Consider the following 19,436-nt stretch of genomic DNA (forward strand, 5'->3'; position numbering starts at 1 on the left):
AAGAAATCAATGTCAATGACAGCTCGGACCCAATCCCAAAATGCCACAGGTTAGAATTCCAGTAGAGCTTGTATACGACGTCGGAGTCCGAATCTACCGACGTATAAAACCAATTTCAATTAATTTTATGTTTGACAAATTAAACATGTTTTAATGTGACCATTACAACCTTCTACATCAATGGCGGAAAAAGATATTGCGTAATTGGATTGTGAAAAGTGATGGTTACATATTTTCTTGGTTTATTTTTGGCTAAACAAAGACACTTTAAACCACCAGTCTCCCAGTAAATCTAACTATTCGTTTAAAAACGGTAACGCAGTAAAACTATACAAATTATTTCAAAAATGGTTTTAATCCAATCTCAATTCTACATTTTAGCACTTTATCCCTTGGTCAAACAATGGTTAGCTACATAATACATAGTACATAATACAAGTACATAACACATTTCTAATGGTTCAAACTGAATACACTTTTCTTGAACAAGTCATTAGGTAAAATCGTGCTCATTCATTTATATAGAAAACTTACTTAAACAAATATATATATATATATATATATATATATATATATATATATATATATATATACATGGTATTTTTACCCACAGTTTTAAATCCAATTCTACGTTTCTACAGCACAGACATATTTTGTTGTTATGCTTTTGATTACAGGAATACTAATTTTTATATCTTTTATCATAAATACTTCTTTGTTACCTATTATTAAACCCCAAAGAAGTTAAAGCAATGGACGTACATCTCTTTGTTAAATATAATATGATAGAAATGTTTGATACCCTGGTATTTATGAATAAGTGTAAATATTCGGGTACATACTCAATTTTTTCAATACTCGGGAATTTCTCACATCATAGCTCCATTCGTTCAAGAATTTGATGGAGGGTTATGTTAAAGATTAAAATCCAACTGTAGTAACACTACAGTAACTGTACTGTACTATAGTAACTGTAGTTCTGTTAACTGAAAATTAGCAAAGCCAATCACTCGAGAAGATATAGAAATTTCATTTTTGTCTGTCTGTCCACACGATAAAGTTCGATGATGGTGAGCGTCTCTTCAGACGACAGAGAATTTGGCTGAGCGTCAAACGAACATGTTTACATTGGTCTTATAAATAACTATGATGTGAACGAGAAAATCGTAGAAAAAAAAGCGATTCTAAGCAATTTTATTACGCCTATTTTACATTATAACATCTGATAAATAACAAATGTAAGGAGGTTACTTTGACCGATTGATACGTAAGACTTTCGTTACGTTCTTTAGGATCCCTGAGATACTCAGTTATGTCAGTGTATTTGTCATTATTTCGTGTAAAAGAGTCTTTACATCATTATAGTATACTTACAATTAAAAGAAAGCATTGCATAAAAGTATAAAAAGCAACATACTGGTTAAATATATAAATTATATGCTAAGACATATACTTGGCATAAACGAGAGACATAGGAGGATTTAACTATCGAAGTGAAAACATTTATAAATATTAAATATTACAGGAAAAGATAACAAAATTGCATAAAAATATAAAAAGTAATATACAGATTAAAAATATAAATAAAATTATTTATTTATTTTTTAATTATATAAGCTAAAACGTATGTATGGCATAAGCAAGAGACACATGAGGGTTCAACTATCACAAAACAGCGAGAAAAGTTATAAATGTTAAAATTTACCGGACAAAGTTGAAATGGTTTATTTCTACTGTTTATAGACAAGATATGGTTCGATTATGAAGAATGTCCATTCATAGGATTTGATTGAGCATTAGTAAAGTCTATAGTTCAGGGTGATATCTTGAGAATGAATCGAGCTATAAACTTTTAATTTTGTGTATTTTGCTTAGTTATTACAAAGGTTCAACGCACAATTCTTTATCTGTCTAGTCCGTATTCTTATATTTATTTCAGCGCTGGAAAAAATTTAGTAAAAATTTTGAATACAGAACAGATACTTGATTTATATTTTAAGTTTCGAGTAAGCAAATATAAATAATTGGTTGTAGAATTAAAGAACTGATTAGCCCGTACACGTTTTTATGAATGAAGTGAAAATTACATGGATAGTTAAGGTGCTCAAGATTACTCTGTGTAAAACCACAGTCAAGGTGTTGAACAACTGCTTCTAACTGTGGTCATATTGCATTATTAAAGTTCCCTGCCAAATACATATTTTAATATATTTTCCTTCTTGTCTCGTTTACATTGTCCATCAATATGTAACTTCCTCAGAATAGTTGGTCTATGGCGAAAAACCATTCTTGTAGTTTAACTTATTGTAACAAATTAACGTTGGTTAATCCAATACATCAATAGTTTATGTATGTATGTATGTGTGTGTGTGTGTGTGTGTGTGTGTGTGTGTGTGTGTGTGTGTGTGTGTGTGTTTATATATATATATATATATATATATATATATATATATATATATATATATTTATATAAATTCACTCAAATCTTCACCTCAAAGAAGATTTATGGTTGGTATTCTCAGTAAAATTTGGTAGCCGGAAGTACTTTAAATTAAAAAGAATACTTTCATCTGAGCAAGACGCGGCCATCAATAGATAATTAGCAAAGTGTACATCAACGTTCTTCTGTACTATATTCAAGACTGTACCTTTTTATTGAATTATATTATTAATTTAAGACTTTGCTGAAATAAAAATATTGTTGACACATTTTCTAATTTCAGTAAAAAGAGATGAGTTATTACAAGGACGTTTTTAGCCTGTTACAAATCACATATTGTTTGATAGCCAGTTACCTTCAAATATTTCATTCTTAAACTTTGATTCTTTCTTATACAGGAGCCAGTACAATACTTTGGTTATCACAAGAAATATTTTGATTACTTATTACGTTTACGATTAGTATAATAACAACGCAAAAAAGTGTTCTAGAATTCTTTATCATATTTAGATCCATTAATATGGTGGTTTGCATTTTAATGGGATATAATTAGATTATTTCTTAAATGATTTTTATCGTTAAAAGAATGATTTTTTATGTTTAGTCTATTGCTTGGCCATAAAAATAAAATTCGTGATCTGAATAGTTAAATGTAACCTCACATTTAAATTCATTAACATCATTAGCATATTTATTGGACATAATTTAAGTATTAGTTATGCGTCCAAGTTTAATAAAATATAACTACACTTTTCAACTCTTTATTCGGGTTACATTTGACGTAAAACATTATAAAAAGGTGTGACACCTCATATTATAGTGTTTACTCTAACCACGTTATATAAGGGTATGTTGATTTAAATTAAAACATGTGCATTGCTATAATTATTAACTGCAAGTTCAATGTGTGACAGGAATACAAAGTAGGCGATAATGTGGCACTAATTCATTTAAAATAATTAAATTCTAATACCGAAGGTTAGACAGACATTCGTTAAGATGTGCAGAATTGCAAACAGGAATGCTATCCAGTGTGAATGTTGGCCTAACCAGCAACCGTACAAGTTCATGTAACGTATATGTGAAGCCCTCGCTTAGCCGAGAGCGCTGGATCTGTTACTAGACATTCCTTAATACAGTTATTGCTCCCCATATTCGGACAGTGGTCTGTCTGTTCCGCTCGTAGCTGCATTTACTCTCTGATTTTGCTATCTCATTATATATACTGAGCTCTGATGTATCCATTTTTATAATGAATTATACGGAAGTATCGTCATTAAAATGCATAATACTAAGTTGTTTACAATGTTAAGTATGGTATGCTACGCATTTGTACTTTATATATTCGTTTAGCATAAACTCGCGTGGAAAAAATACATTGTTATTGTCCATATTGTTTATTTACCTGATTTTAAGCGTTTCCAGGCTTGGGAATGCTTTTTCATAAAGGTTGTTCATAACTGCAATACATGCATGGCTAAGACGGCAATATTTTAATACCACAATTGTTGAAACCAATCCGAAAGTCATGTGATACGTTGCCACTTTTAACAAGCCTTACAGTAGTTCTCCCCTTCTCTTCTACTGTTAGAGGTCTTGTACGAATCTGGACGTTTACTTGACTGAATAAATTCTATTTTGGCACAGATTTTTATTTAAACTTTGAAATCCAAAGCGATTTTAAAATGACGATAATATACCTTATTATGTGAAAAAATGTCGTAATAACACTCGTAGTCTACTACGTTATAGTAATAGCCAGATATTAACTTGTCTCAAATTATTAATACAAGTCTTTGTATTAGTCTTACAGCACATTCATACTTGTTTTCATTTTTGTGTAACAAGTTTTGTATCCCTTTATCAGAATGATTGATTAAAATATATGTTACCTTACAAATTCGATCGTTGATAAAAGAAATCGCTGGATAAATACATGCACATTTGTGAATACGAAATAATGAACGCAATTTAATATTTCGGCTAGACAGTCATCCGGATATAACAGGATAATATACTCGTGCAGTTCGCGATAAACTTATTCGCTCTTTTATTACGTTTTAAATTACTCACACAATGGTTCTTAACCTGTTGAGGAGTACTGACGGCTGAAACGGTCAATCTGTCAAGGGTCTACTGGAGTAAGCAAAAATATCATTATAATAATTTCTTAGATTTTAAACTAGTACATTCTGTTTTCTTTTTAAAATTTTGGCAAAGTATGATAACTTTTAAAACACAGGTACATGTGAAGTGCTACTTCACATTTAATGCACTCATAAGCAGTTTCTTTTCTACTCTCTCCTTGTTGTATTTGAGGATAATCATTCTATCACTATGAGTCAGCACCGTACACCAATGAACAATGAATTGCAATAACCGAGAACAGCATATCAATGGACTTAGTGCGAGTAAAGTACAGGACATTAGCTGCACTAGGAGTCAGCACCGTACACCAATGAACAATGAATTGCAATAATCGAGAACAGCATATCAATGGACTTAGTGCGAGTAAAGTACAGGACATTAGCTGCACTAGGAGCCAGAACCTAGTACATCAAAAATTAATTGAGAATTTCACAGTCGAAATAGTAATGAAGCAGCCATAGTATATTATTTAAAACCCCATGATGGACGGTTAAAACCGTCATTAATCTTTTGGGATAAAACGGCTATAACCGTAAGTACTTTTTTGAAACAGTTTTCAGCTACTCATGAACAGGTTAAACATGTCAACATTTTTGATAAAAAACTTTATTAAGTTATAGATCTTAGTTCAAAATATCATTTCCAAGAATAAAAATATATAAAAATGTTGTTTTATATAAAATATTACAGGGAAATATAGGTGTTTCCAGCAGAAATATTTAATTAAGTTGTCATTATGAAAAATAGCGGAAAATATGATAATCATACATTAAGGTGAAGTCAATAAGTGAAGTTCTTATTTAAACATTTCTGTAAATCTTTTAGTTTTATCATATAACGGTGGTGGCATAGCTGAATGATCACCCTATACATAATACATATGTTACTGATATAATTAGACCATGTATAAGAAATGTGATAGTAATAATAGTAAATAACAAGGACGATGTTTAATTCACATTTAAACACATTATATAATAGACTGTATGTAGGGCGACCTCATAGATATTTATTTTTACGCAAGGCAAACTCATTGTGTGCTACATATCAGCAAGCACGTTCATTAATATTCTGACTGCGTTGGTGTTGTTAAAAAGACGTTGCGCTGTTCTTTTACACTAGTTTCAATTAAGGACACACGTTCGAAAGAAGATCTAATGTACCAACTGGTAAGGCAATTGTCATACTTGGCCAACTGAAGTTTGAGCCTGCTTTGAAACTAAATGCTTAATATTTCTAATAGGTGAAGACACTAATTTGGAAGATTAAAGATTTAATTTTAACAAACTCAGCAGGGATCACGTTTGGCTGGTTTATACAGTCCAGTTGAGCCTACCACTGAGCACAACAAAAACCGATGTGTCAGTTAAATCTGAGCAAGCTTATGGATGTCCAGAAGCGGCACATCACTAACCGCAAATGTTGAGATTCTGGGGAGCAAGGGTAATTTGATAGGTCTAGTCTACTGCGGGATGTGACTGTTGGAGTTGGTGGGGTTCATTCCATAAGTATCATAGGTTCTTGCTAGCCTCAAAAAGGGTGTGCCACCCTCCTGCCTACTTTGACTGGAGAGGCTAGTTCAGAGCTAGCCTCCTTTTCTTCCTAGGGGAAATGACTTTGAGATTAGTGCCCTAATTCTTCCTCTTTGGTCTCGGTAGGAGGTGGCCCCTACCCCCTAACCTTACCCCTCCTGAATATTATATCTCTCCATAAGCAGCGCTAAGGTCCTTATAGGACTAAATGTAATTACAAGCTTTTTTTTCCTCAGCTAAGAAAAAAAAAATTAACTAAGAATGAATGCTGCACAAAAAATATTCTAAATCTAAGTGCCCGTTGGTCATAACCGACTTTTTGGAAGTGCTATATTTTCTTTTACAGTTTGTACACATTTTTAGTTTTCTTTACTAAATCAAAAGTATTGTAGTTTGCAATTTTTATACAGACCCAGTTATAAAATGAAGCCAATCGATTATGTTTTAATCATATCCTTATTAATATATTTATTTGTATTAGATGAATAAATATTGCAATTTTCATAGAAAGAGTTAAAAGTGTACTATATCAATGATTCCATATCGACTAAGAAAACTGAATAACAAAATTGTATTTTAACGGGAAATAGATGTTTTATTAATGCTGACGTGTATAAATTGTGTTTCATATTGCGCAGTTGTAAATTTGCTGCAGATTACAGCAATATCATTAACAATTAACACATGACTGGTAACTAATTGTTGATATTTTGTTTGTCTTAGTCGTGTTTTAGTTGTGTTCCTAGACTTTGATGTGTTTCTTGATTTATGACGTTTATGAATCTCTGATTTGACGCTATATGCTGTTGACATCTGAAGCAAAGGACAGATTCAGTTCTAGAAATGTCGGGAAAGTGTTAATCTGTAACTACCGAAATGTTATCCTCGATCATGTTTCTGTGTTATAATCCAGTCGAACATAATTAGCATTATATAAAATAATCAAAGTCAAGTAATTTGTCTGGAAATTCACAAATCTTCATTAAGTAAAGTTCAATCATTAAACGGTCTCATTCCGTATGGCCATAGATAACGTAAGATCCTTTGCTACCCATATGAAATAGAATATTACGATTTACGAACTTACTATTCAATACACTAGTACTAATTGTTTGTAAAAAGGAATTTCCAGTAGTTACAATGTCGAACACCTATATCATCTATAGAAATCACATTGGTTTGGACTTTCATCAAGATTATATTGTTCGTTAAGTGATTTTCAGATATTTAACTACCCTATACTGCGAGAAATAATACTGCCATACGACTGGGACATTAATCTTACTAAATAGATGTTGCAGGGCTTCAGTAACTTAACCTGTGATGGATGTGTGTGTAATCCTGCAAAAGAGAAAGATTGAGAGGGAGCATATATTATTAAACTTATTTAAGATTTTTATACTTTAAGAGGAGTATACGTTGCACATTATCGGTGTATACCACATTCAATATCATTAACTTGTACTTTTGAACACCGCGTAGTTTTATTTAAGCAGAAACAAAATTTATGTCGAAATTACTTTAACACTTGCTTTGCAAATGCAAGCATGTCCTAAGATATATTTGAGGTGACCTCTGAACTAAAATGAGGTCTATCACGATTTCAGACTATAATGTTACATTAAAGTTTCACTAAAATTTAAATGTGCTCTGTACGTGAATGCTGAAGCTAAATATAGTGTTGTTAGTAATTACTAATTGAGCCTTAGAATTGTGTTGTAACTTCAAAACCCTTTCTCTACTTATCTCAGGACTGTTGTAGGCAACCCTTTTAAAAATACTGGTCCAAATATTCTTGACCTTTGTCATTGTAAGATATTCAAGTCTTTGAAACTATTTCTATATTTGAATAATTAAATCTAATCTAGAGATTCTTTGAGAATATTGGAGTTTTATTTTCTTGTTCATGCAAATAAATAACAAGATATATTTTCATAGTAAAGTGATTTCATGTAGTGTATGCCTAAACTAACTTGTTATAATGATTTTGTTTGCTTATACAGACTTTCATATTAAGAACTGTTTTTGCTAGTTAAAAAATATATTTAGCACATAATTTAAATCTGATATTATAAGATATATCAAGATGAAGTTACCATGTGGAGATTTACTTTTAAAGAAAGATGTTTTTTATAAAATTCGTACTCAGGGGTCCTAAGTAGTTAAGTCTATTGGTGAAATGAGTCATTATTGGTGGGTGAAAACTATTGGAATTAAATATAAAACTAAACTTTTTCAACATTAGGGAAATTGTATAAGCTAAAAGAAAAGATTTTCTTAGGGTTTAATGCAAACGTCAACACATAGGTTTGAGGATTGAAACGTTGGTCCCTTTATTTAAATGGGAAAGTGCTTCGGTTTATTTAATATAAACAATTTAAACGGAATTAACTTCTATTAAAGTAAAGCTTTATCAAGTGTTAAGCGAGCGAAGAGGAAAAGGTGATTTTGGAAACTAGTTTCGGAAATATAATGGAAAAGGATTGGCGAAGTTAAGGTTGGTAAAAAACTGTCAACCATAACTAATTAGGTGCCGATCAACGCATAAGGAAATGTTGAGCCACATGTAGGTGCATTGAAGTTTGCAAAGCTACCGATTCCCATTGAAAGTTATTGAAGAATGTTTAGGGTATGTTTAAGGTAATCCAGATTAAATGTACTATATGGATTAAATGCAAGAGAGTTGTTAGACCACTTAGAAATATAAATAAAATTAAGTGAAGAAACAAAATTGAGTCATTTGGAAATAATAAACATTAGTTTGGTGTATGCAAGTGGTCCATTGTAGAACAGAATTTCACAAAGCAAAATAAACGGTGGTACATTTGCAAGTTATTTTATTTCTATTGGACACAGGGAAAAACTCAAAATGGAAATGGTAACTAGATAACAAAAACCCGTAAGAATGTTTGAGTACCTATATTTATAGTATTACACAATGTGCGCGCCTGTTAATGTTATTTTGAGGAAGAACTTGCTAATATAATAAATCAAGGGATTCACCTCATTTTAGAGGCATGCTCGTGTTTTTTAACAACCCAAGAAGCTTCAGTTACCTACCTATAACAATTCTGTTAAAATTTCAAGATTGTTTTTTATGTTAGTGTATGTATGGCCGGTGTTATTTAAGTGGTCTGCATATTTTGAATTTGATGACGTTTCTAATGCTTTTATGTGTTCATCAAATCTAAAAAAAAATAAATTCATAAAAAATGTTCATAACGAAAAAACGAAGTTTCAACAACGACAACAAGTTGCCAAATTCAATCAAAAATGCCCCAACGCCCAAGGCGTTAAAAGCTCGTTTAAAACGCTTTTTAGCGTCTCAAGCATTTTATAGTGCTGACGAGATCCCCTGTTTTTTTTTTCAAAATGATTATCTTCTTCCATTGGGGGCGCATAACATGTTTTAATTAATTTAAAGAATGTGTAAAATTAAAGATTTCAAGTCTTTGCCATAGCGTTCTCACGATATCTATGAATTATTAAAGACTTTTACTTACTTTGTGAACTAATATGTTTCAAATTAAAGTGTAGAAGTGTGGAAGGCAAGCTTTTCGTTATAACTTTTAGAAATATTAAAGCTTAATGTTTCTAAATTTTTTTAGTTTTGTTGAAAGAGACATTGAATTAAAAGAGCAGCTTTTTCGGTTTATTTGGTTTTTTAAAATAACGTTTGTGGAAACAACTTTTATTTTCATTTTAAAATTTAATATGGCATTTAAATATCAGATCAGATTGTTTTTAGCTCGTGAGAGTTAAGTGTAAACCGCTTTTATAACCTTTTTTTTAAAACTTTGTGAATGATTAATATAGCTTGAAAAACAAAAAAAATTTTCACGAATTGTTGGAAAAATGGAAACCCCAATTAATATTAAGCCATTCGTAAAATGTTTAAGCTATTAGCTCATTTTGTACAGACACTATTACGTCGTCACAGGAGCAAACAAGAACATAAACATGCAAATGTAATTTAATTTTTCCATATTAGAGATGTCGCCTCGAAAAGTTTTTGATAAATATGTATGGCTTTCAAAACCTCGAACAACCTCGGACTTTTAACCAAAAACAAAAGCAAATCAACAAACCAAAATCAAAATTAAAAATTCAACAATAGTGGAGTTTACAAATGAAATTGCAACGATTGTCAATCCCACTATATTGGACAAACCGGCCGATCCTTCAAAATTAGATTTAATGAACACATAAAAGCATTAGAAACGTCATCAAATTCAAAATATGCAGACCACTTAAATAACACCGGCCATACATACACTAACATCAAAAACAATCTTGAAATTTTACACACAAGCAAAAAAGTAGCTTTAGAACATTTTGAAATTTGCAAAAGTTCCAAAATCAATCATAATATATTATTAAATGACGAAGATTTTCTAACAAAAAATGTATTGTTCGATAGACTTTTAAACAATATACATTGATCACACATAAAATTAAATACAACAAATTTAGCCACCAAAGTAGTGAAAAACATATGACAATTTGGTTTTAATTATTTATTTCATAATTAACTTAACCTTAGTACCTGAAGATGAATTCCCAGAATTCGAAATGTACATAGTATGAAAATAAAAGTTAAAAAAAGTGTTGAAAGGTTTATACATATTGTGTTATACATATTAATTTTTCCCTCAAATTTTTGAAACAGGGTGATCGTAAGTGATTACAATACTATGTTATGTATAAATATAATAATTAGGACCAGAGGTATGATATCCTAGCAATAAGTAGTCTATATGCTTATTTAAAAATAGGACATTTCTAGAGAGAGAGTGTTCCAACTGTTCCTTATTTATTTAATTTATTCAATATGATAATTAAGTAAAAAATAAATAATTTTTATTTCTCGAAAGTTGGTGAATAGTTTCCTTTGAAATGTTTTCCTGTCGATACACCGTTAATAGACGATGCAGCAATTAAAGCTACAACACTTCTTCTGGCTGGAACCGGTTACTGACGACCATGTGAGGAAGTGTGTACGTAATATGTCTGCCTGGAGATTTATAATATCTCTAGCTCTTTACATAAAAACAATATGCACGTCTTGGCAGCCTCATTGGCATATACTGTAAAAAGCATAAAAATCAATTTGTTGGTTTTCCCGATGATTTAACTTATGTCGAAATTATCACATCGCTTAACGCTGATGATAAATTACGCTTTAATAACTATCAGAGTGTTAGCCATAGTATCTAAAATTCTGGAGAAACGTGTAAAAAAACCAACTCCAATCGTATCTTGAAATAAAATTACACTATCAATTTGTATTGATAAAACATAACATTCTTCTGAGGCATTTCTCCAGATTAAGACTTAAGGAGTCACGTCTAACATTTTACTGCCGGTAATAATAATTGTACATTATAGCAAAAGTAATTTTTAAGGTAAAAATGTTGGATCTCATACCACAATAACACATTCAAAGGTACAATTTTGCATTCGTACAACCCATGTATTCTCAAAATTATTTCCATTTCCAACACCAGTGTCAGTTTTCAATAATGGTATTCAAATTATCAGCCAAAGTTTTGCTTACACTATAAAATGCATTTGACGCCAAAAACGTTTTAGACGAATTTTAACGCCTTGAACGTTGGAGAATTCTTTGTGAATCTGGTAATCTGTTGATAAAGTGGACACTAGCCTGGGAGGGCAAGTGTTCATAAATTACCGTTCTGTGTCTTCCAGTTCAGTAGTTGTCCCTGCCTCTTGTTTCATATCTATAAATGTCAGGGCACATTTCAACATACAAAATAATATTGTTTCAAAAATGTATATACTTAGCAGTGTCGACAGTTGCATCTTTTGCAAGCTGGTCTGAATGACTCTGAAATTCACGTTTGCTACTATTCGAACTGTTTTTTTAAGCTTGAGATCTCTCAGAAATTGATTATTTGCACTAGTCACCATAACACCACTCCATAGGAGGTAAATTAGTGGGTAAATTAGTCCTTATTATGCCGTCATCAGTACTTGACTTGGGAAATATTTGCCTACAGACCTCAAAACATAAGTGCCCGGGGCTAATTTTGTGCAAACTAACTCGACGTGATCATTCCATGTCAAGCCCCTATGTATACCAAGAAATTTATATGAATATACATACTCTATTGTGGAGTCTGACAGAATCACAGCACACATTACAGGTAAACTGGTCGTAAACCTGTATTCACAAATTGATATTTAGAAGGATTTCTTGGGAGATTGATGACTGTAGAATTGTTGGACACATTTATTGATATCGACAGAAACGTTTTGTTCCAAATCCTCCTTTGATGTACCATTAAGAGACGTATCATCAGCATACTGCACGAGGCTCCAGTGGTGTTGAACTAATGTCATTGGCATACACCAGAAAAAGAATAGGACTGAGTATGGAACTTTGGGGGACCCTGAATCTCATTTTAATTAGAACGGAATATTGATTTGAAATCAGAAAAATTTGGGATTTGTGCCTCAGAAATGAACCAACCCACGATAGGGGCACACATACTGTCATGGGATTCCAGTTTGTCAAGCAGAAACTTATGATGAACAAAACTTTTAACTCTGGTGCGGTACGTATAAATCGTACCAAAATACCGCTATTGCTGTTTGTATACCTCTCCAAAGCATTTAAATGTACAGATTGGGCAAATTTATATCAAATATTGGAACAATAGTAGGTGCCCTAAATTGGTTTAAAAGTCACCTCAATAAGTGGAACAGGTTGCATCTGTTTGATGTCAGTTCTGTGAAGCAGAACAGTAGATAAGTGAGTAGTACAAGAAAAAAATCCCTGCCCTTTGTCAATATAATTTTATAAATAAATTTAGCAAATATAATATATGTATTAAACCTTTTACTTTGCTGAGAACATGGCTGTATTGTTTCCTGGTAACAATTCGAATGACAGGCGTGCAATTATTTATGCGTGACTATAGATGCCCGGTTATGTGTTGAGAACCATGTTGCTTTGTTAAAATAACATGCAAACGTTTACTTTTAAATTATGCCACTTGAGAGACAAAATGCATAAGAGAGAAATAAAAATTGCATAATTTTGATGCATGCGTAATCTTTGGGATATTAACCTCGGGACTGAATTACAGACTCATATACATGTGTAAGGAGTGATGACAGAATTACAACCAAAATTGTTTTTGTATGAATATACGATATTATTTTTAGATTTCAGTTTTTTTTTATTTAACCAAAATAATGTTGTAAGATTATCTATGTATTAAACATTTCCTTTATTGTCTCTTTAACTTAAAGAACCTTATTTTTCCCTACGCTTTTGCACATACGATTGGAAAATGGTACAGATTTCCCAGTTATATAAAAATATTGTTAAACCAATTGTAACTGCATAGCCAAGAATATTTATAGAAATTTACTTTAACAGGTTAACGAGACAAAATATTAAGAATTTTAGCACATATAAGAGAGGAGTGCACGTTAGGTCGAGTGGTAAATTAACCTGCAGACAGCTGTCGCGGGAAGGCGCTAACGACTGTTATATAAATTGATTTGCTTTTATGATTCCATAAAACTTCAGACCTGTCTGATTTAATTGCACCACTAACCTGACTTACTATCATATCAACGTTGTAATTCCTTGTATGGATTTGCTTTCATTTGTTTTTGTTTAACTCTAACCTATAACTATGAACTGTTTTCCCAGTTTTCCAAGTTATAATACTTATTTATTTTAGTTTCATTACTCTAAAAACTGTTAAGTGGTGTGCGAAAATAAAAATAAACCTCTGTCATATTAGAGCCAGCTAGTTACTTATACGAAAAGATCTTTCTGCGTTCTTTCCTATCTGCGTGGTATATCTAATTTGAGTTTTATTTTGTCGCTCGCATGGTTTTGTCTAATGATCCGACACAACAAGATAGAAGAAAGAATCAAACACACACAAGACATTTCATGGAAATAATAGTATAGATAGTGATCCAGTTTTAAGACGAGTAACATTATAAATTCTTTAAATTTAATGGAACTTAATGCAAGTAAAAAATAAAAACTGGTAAAAAAGGAAACAATAAGCAAGTGGGTAAAAACAGATGATAGGTTTAATAAAACAATGATGGAAAAAGAATAACTTATATTCCGAGAGAATACAAGATTTCAAACACTGGAAAACAATCGGAAACTATACTATCTTTTTGTTGGCTATATCAACACAAGGTCTAAAAATAATTGCAATCAGCAGATAATAATTTCACTCTTATTACAGTGGCTCACCGCATCATGTTGGCCAATTAAAGGTCACCGTAACTTCACGCTAGGTCAATATGCTGATAGAATAGTTTACATTAGATCAACTAGAGATGGGTATATGACAATGATAAATCACTTCAAGGAGTAAAAAAATGGTCTCGGGAAGGGGTGGGCTCTACTGCAATTTCACTTTTACATTCTGGTGGAATAGAGTGTAAATGTGAATCAAACCGTCGAATTAAAAGGGGGTGGTTTACACGATAACGGTACGCTATGGAGTCAGCAAGATACTCTCGAGAAGAGCTGGGCTACACGGCAAATTCACTTTCACATTCTGATGGAATGCTTTACATAAAGTCAAAAAGGGGGTGGTTACACAATAACGTACGCCATAGAGTCGGGCAGGTGTTCTCGAGAATATCCAAACTAGACGAACGTTTTACCTCCATTTCTAAATCATGCCATCAAAATTTAGAAAACACATGACGTGCAGGATGTTATGTCATCATGTACCCTCCTCTTATCATTACAAACTGTTTAGCTATTGATCACAATGCTGTGGTTATATGCATTTCTAAATTTAATTGAATATACAAACCTATCACTAACTTTAAACTAAATTTCATTTTTATTCAAGTCTTAGTATGCGTATGAAGTAGTATAAATACAATAACTAACACTAAAGAAAAATAGAATATTATAACTAACTAAAACCCAACTTCTCTACTTGAATGAATTGAAGCATTTTCTTTTTTTACTCTTTACAGTTCAAATATTTTAGAATAAATTACACAATATTTAATCATTTATTTCTTTATTGCATTATTTGAATAAAATATTACTATATTATGTAAGCGAATCGGTTCCCAGGACATTTCTTAAGTTGAGATTAAAATAGAAGCTTTACGTGCTGTATTTGAAAGCCTGAGTGTCAAGGACGATGGGGAAAATATCACATATAACACACATTGCACGAGCTCCGCCCCATTGGCCTCTAATGTTGACGAAATATCCATAAGAAATGCATTGGTGAAAGTAAACTGCATAATACAGTGCATTAATTAATAATTTGTTTTGAATACATTAGACGGTGTGAACAGAAGCTGATATAAACATTAAGCCTACTATTGTTTATTGGTTTTAGTGTTATGTTGAATTGAAATGTTTTAGTGTTATGTTTAATTGAAATGTATGGATAGCGAGTTCATGTAAGAGTATCTTTATATTTTCATCATACATAAACTTAGTTTAAAAGAGATGTGAAATCAGTATAAATGAAAATCACTAATAATGACAAAAATCAATATTTGGAACCAAATCATCCTTCAAACTAAATGCTAACAAAATAGTTAATTTATAAGAAACAAAAAACTAATAGGAAAATTCTAAAAAAAAATATTTTTTTTAGGAGAAGCAGATCCCCTTTTAAGCCTTATTCTGTTCGTCCTCATCGGCCACTGACCTGTGCGAAGATGTTATCAAACAGAATAATGGGAAGAGTTGATACAGTACAAGGTCGATCGTACCGATAAAAAGTGCTGAGGTCACAGACAGGACTTCAACCAGAGCTATCTCTAACTCTGACCCAAAGTCCAACAACGTCTTAGATCACTCGGCCATCGGCACTCATAATTAATAAATATCCAATTTTAGTATCCCATTAACAAAAACCTTCTTAATATTAACTTATTAAATATTAAATACTAAAGATTTTATATTTAATCTTTCCAAAATTATATACTTATCTCAGTGCACATGATACCAAAGATACCATCTTTTGTTCAGTTTGATTAATTAGAGTTACTTTTATTAAATGCATCCATTAGAGATAGTGTGTATGGAGTAGACACACAACATGGTCGCTGTGATTTCTGACTTATGCGTGCCACAAAGTTATGATATGATTGCTTTATTTTAACCTAGACTGAAGTTATGCTTAAGGTTAGTTATTAACCTGAAGAAGATATCATATTACAGATCTCGAAACGTAGTATTATTGATTTTTACTGAACGATGGAAAATGCCGAAAAATCCTATTTCCTTCACAAACCCCTCCATCGCCAAATACAAACTTCAAACAAAGATGTTACCTACTATACCATGGACAGTTACGTTTATTAAATGGATATCCCAAGTGAATGTACATTATTTTAAACAGTTACTAACTTTTGACTGCATTATTGTACCAAAAAGATAAGTATATTTTAAATGATAATTGTAATGGCTAAAATCTAGTGTTGAACAAGAATAAGTTAAAAGCTATATTAAAACTTGAGAAAGGAGACTGATTAATATATCACCGAAGTGCTATAAAAATGGCTATTTATATAAAAGTTTGTATCCGAAATTACGTTCGAACCGTAAACTATTAAGTCCACTTTTCCAAATTAAGTCATATGAACAAAAGCTGATGAACATATTGCTTAGCCAGTATTATTGCTTATTGGTTTTAGTGTTGGTTTTATTGAAATGTATATACCGTGAGTTCGCGTATTTAAAAACAGTGCGCAAAAAGCAGCAATTCCTGCTTACGAACCACTAGTTGAGTATAAATGCTGCATATCACGATGTAAGTGTATATTGAAAAACGCTAATGTTGTTACTCGTATATTAAGTTTAAAATATTAGGTCGAAAAATAAAATGACTTACTTTGGCCTCATCAATAAACCTTGTTCTACAGTTTGATTTGTACATGGTTCGTATGTTGGCTGTGAGGTAGTCTATCACAATTTTACTAACCCCAGCCAAATCACTAACAACGGCTAGATGGGTAGGCCTAATGGCCGACCCCCGTCCTCTACGTTGTCTGACGTTACTGAGTATATAACGCCATCAAGAAGAGGAAACACGAAATGGATACAGAGAAATGAGTCCATGGTTTAGGTTATATTACGACTATCGTATGACCGTGTATTAGTTTTTATAATATTGGAACTAAGTGTTATTTAATTCCTGTTACCACTATGGCCAACATAATCTTTCTCACGTGCGCGGACCGCAACGCGTTACGTGGAGGCCTCCGTCACTTCGGCAGTATCTTGTTGCCACTAAGACGGGTAACGCCACGCCAAGCCGGCCACGCCGTTACCTTGTGAGTTGTATTGCTTCTTTCAGCTGATACTGCTCCACATTGAGGAGTATCGTTTTCGCAGTTACATAAAATTGAGCGGAATTGAATATCAAGTCTTTTACGTATATGGCAAGGCCGACTGATCTACGCTGTTCCACATTCCCCTGTACCGCAATAGTAGTTTACGTTCTAATAACAGTTCTCTGGCTGTATCGCATTGTAATTTGTAATTAGGAATAGAAAAACACATCTTTCTAACCATAATATACATGGAAACATTATACAACAGTGCAGGTAACACTTTAGTGTGTTTAAATTATGTGTTTTTTTCCAATTTTGACAAGAAAATGAGGAACCCACCCCTATTGCACTGAGCCCTAAGTGGACCTTTGCGCTACTTCAGGAGTGACTGGATAATCAGGATGGGTAAGGTTGGGAGTAGGGAAGGATGGGTTCGGATAACAAGAACTATTTCTGTTATGTCACCTTGGAAGAAGTGGAGGCTAGCTCTGTTCCAGCCTCTTCCAGTCAAAGCGGGCAGGAAAAGGTACTTCCTCATGTTTACATTTGGAAAATGTCATTGGGGCTCCAACCACTTCAAAAGGCATCCGCGGTATTAATCCCCAAACGAAAATTGGAACGAGTTGGCTTCAAAATTGTTTTTGCAGGTATATTTAAAGAATAGCTTTTTAAATTTTAATCAATTGGGTCAAGCACTGAGGAAGACCATCATACCGTCACATAGTTTCAATTCCAAATGAGTGAACAATATTCTCAGCTCCTGTAAAATAATTAGTGAGTATTTTTTACAAAAAGTCCCAGATTCCAATCTCATCAAAGGGATTTCCGTTTTTATTAAGGAAATTGTATGACAATTATTGTATTTATCACTCCGAATGAAATTCCACTGGTGTAAACAGGAAAATATATTAAAAGACTAGGTACGCCTTTCTTGCCTTCAGTACCATCTTAGATTTTGATGCTAACACGGACTAAATCTGACTGTGTAAATGATCGTTACTAAGTTAGAAAAGGAAACGCTACTTATACTTGTATATTTTCTAGAGTAGAAAAGTAAACACTACTTATACTTGTATATTTCCTAGAGTAGAGAAGATCACTGAGAGAGTTTTACGTATACTGCAAATGAAATAACATTATACTGAGCATTCTGTATCAAAACTCAGGAGCCCTCTGCTCACTGTATAATTCGCACGTGCTGGACTCCACACTTCTATGACTTTCTATGTTTCGTTCTTTTTAACATATCAAAATAGTAATCCGTCTCATTTGGTCCTTATCACCTTATACAATTCTTCTTTAAAGTAATATATTTTTGCGGTTCTATCCACAACCCAAAGAATCTACATTGTACAGTTGTTATATGTTATTTATTTATGTTACACATGTTATTATACACGTTTAAAATAACTACACGTATGCAAGTTGTTTACGAACCCTGAGGTAATATTTTGGGGATTTGTTCTTCGGGTCAAGGCAAAAAAATATAATATAAACAGACCAAAAATGCTTCGTTTCACGATTGTTTGTCTATATGAGTTTTAATTTTTTTAAATTTATTTCAGTAACTAGTAGCGATATTAAATTAAAATCTTTACACTTATATATCGTCCAGTCTCAATTCAAGATAAAAAAAATATTATACTACCATAACACATTTAAAAATGGTGGACAGTTCGTATTTTTTATGTTATACACTATTCAATAGTTACAAATACTGTCTAGTGTTCCGTAAATTGATATATCCTCAAAAGAAATCTATCGTCATATCCATCATTTATGATGGAAGTCGAAATTTGAGGGTAAAAAAGAGCTAAAAAGATACTATTTTCTCATATGATATATTTTTAAATTAAAAATCAACCAAAAAGCGCGTCAATAAAAGTTAAATCAGCGCAGCGCCGGAAAACCTACTAAGAAACTCTCTCTCTACTATTTACTCTCAGAATATTGATGTATTTTGAAACAAAACTTATTGTAAATACTTAAAAAGA

The sequence above is a fragment of the Homalodisca vitripennis genome, chromosome X, assembly GCF_021130785.1.
Source record: "Homalodisca vitripennis isolate AUS2020 chromosome X, UT_GWSS_2.1, whole genome shotgun sequence".
Lineage (NCBI taxonomy): Eukaryota > Metazoa > Arthropoda > Insecta > Hemiptera > Cicadellidae > Homalodisca > Homalodisca vitripennis.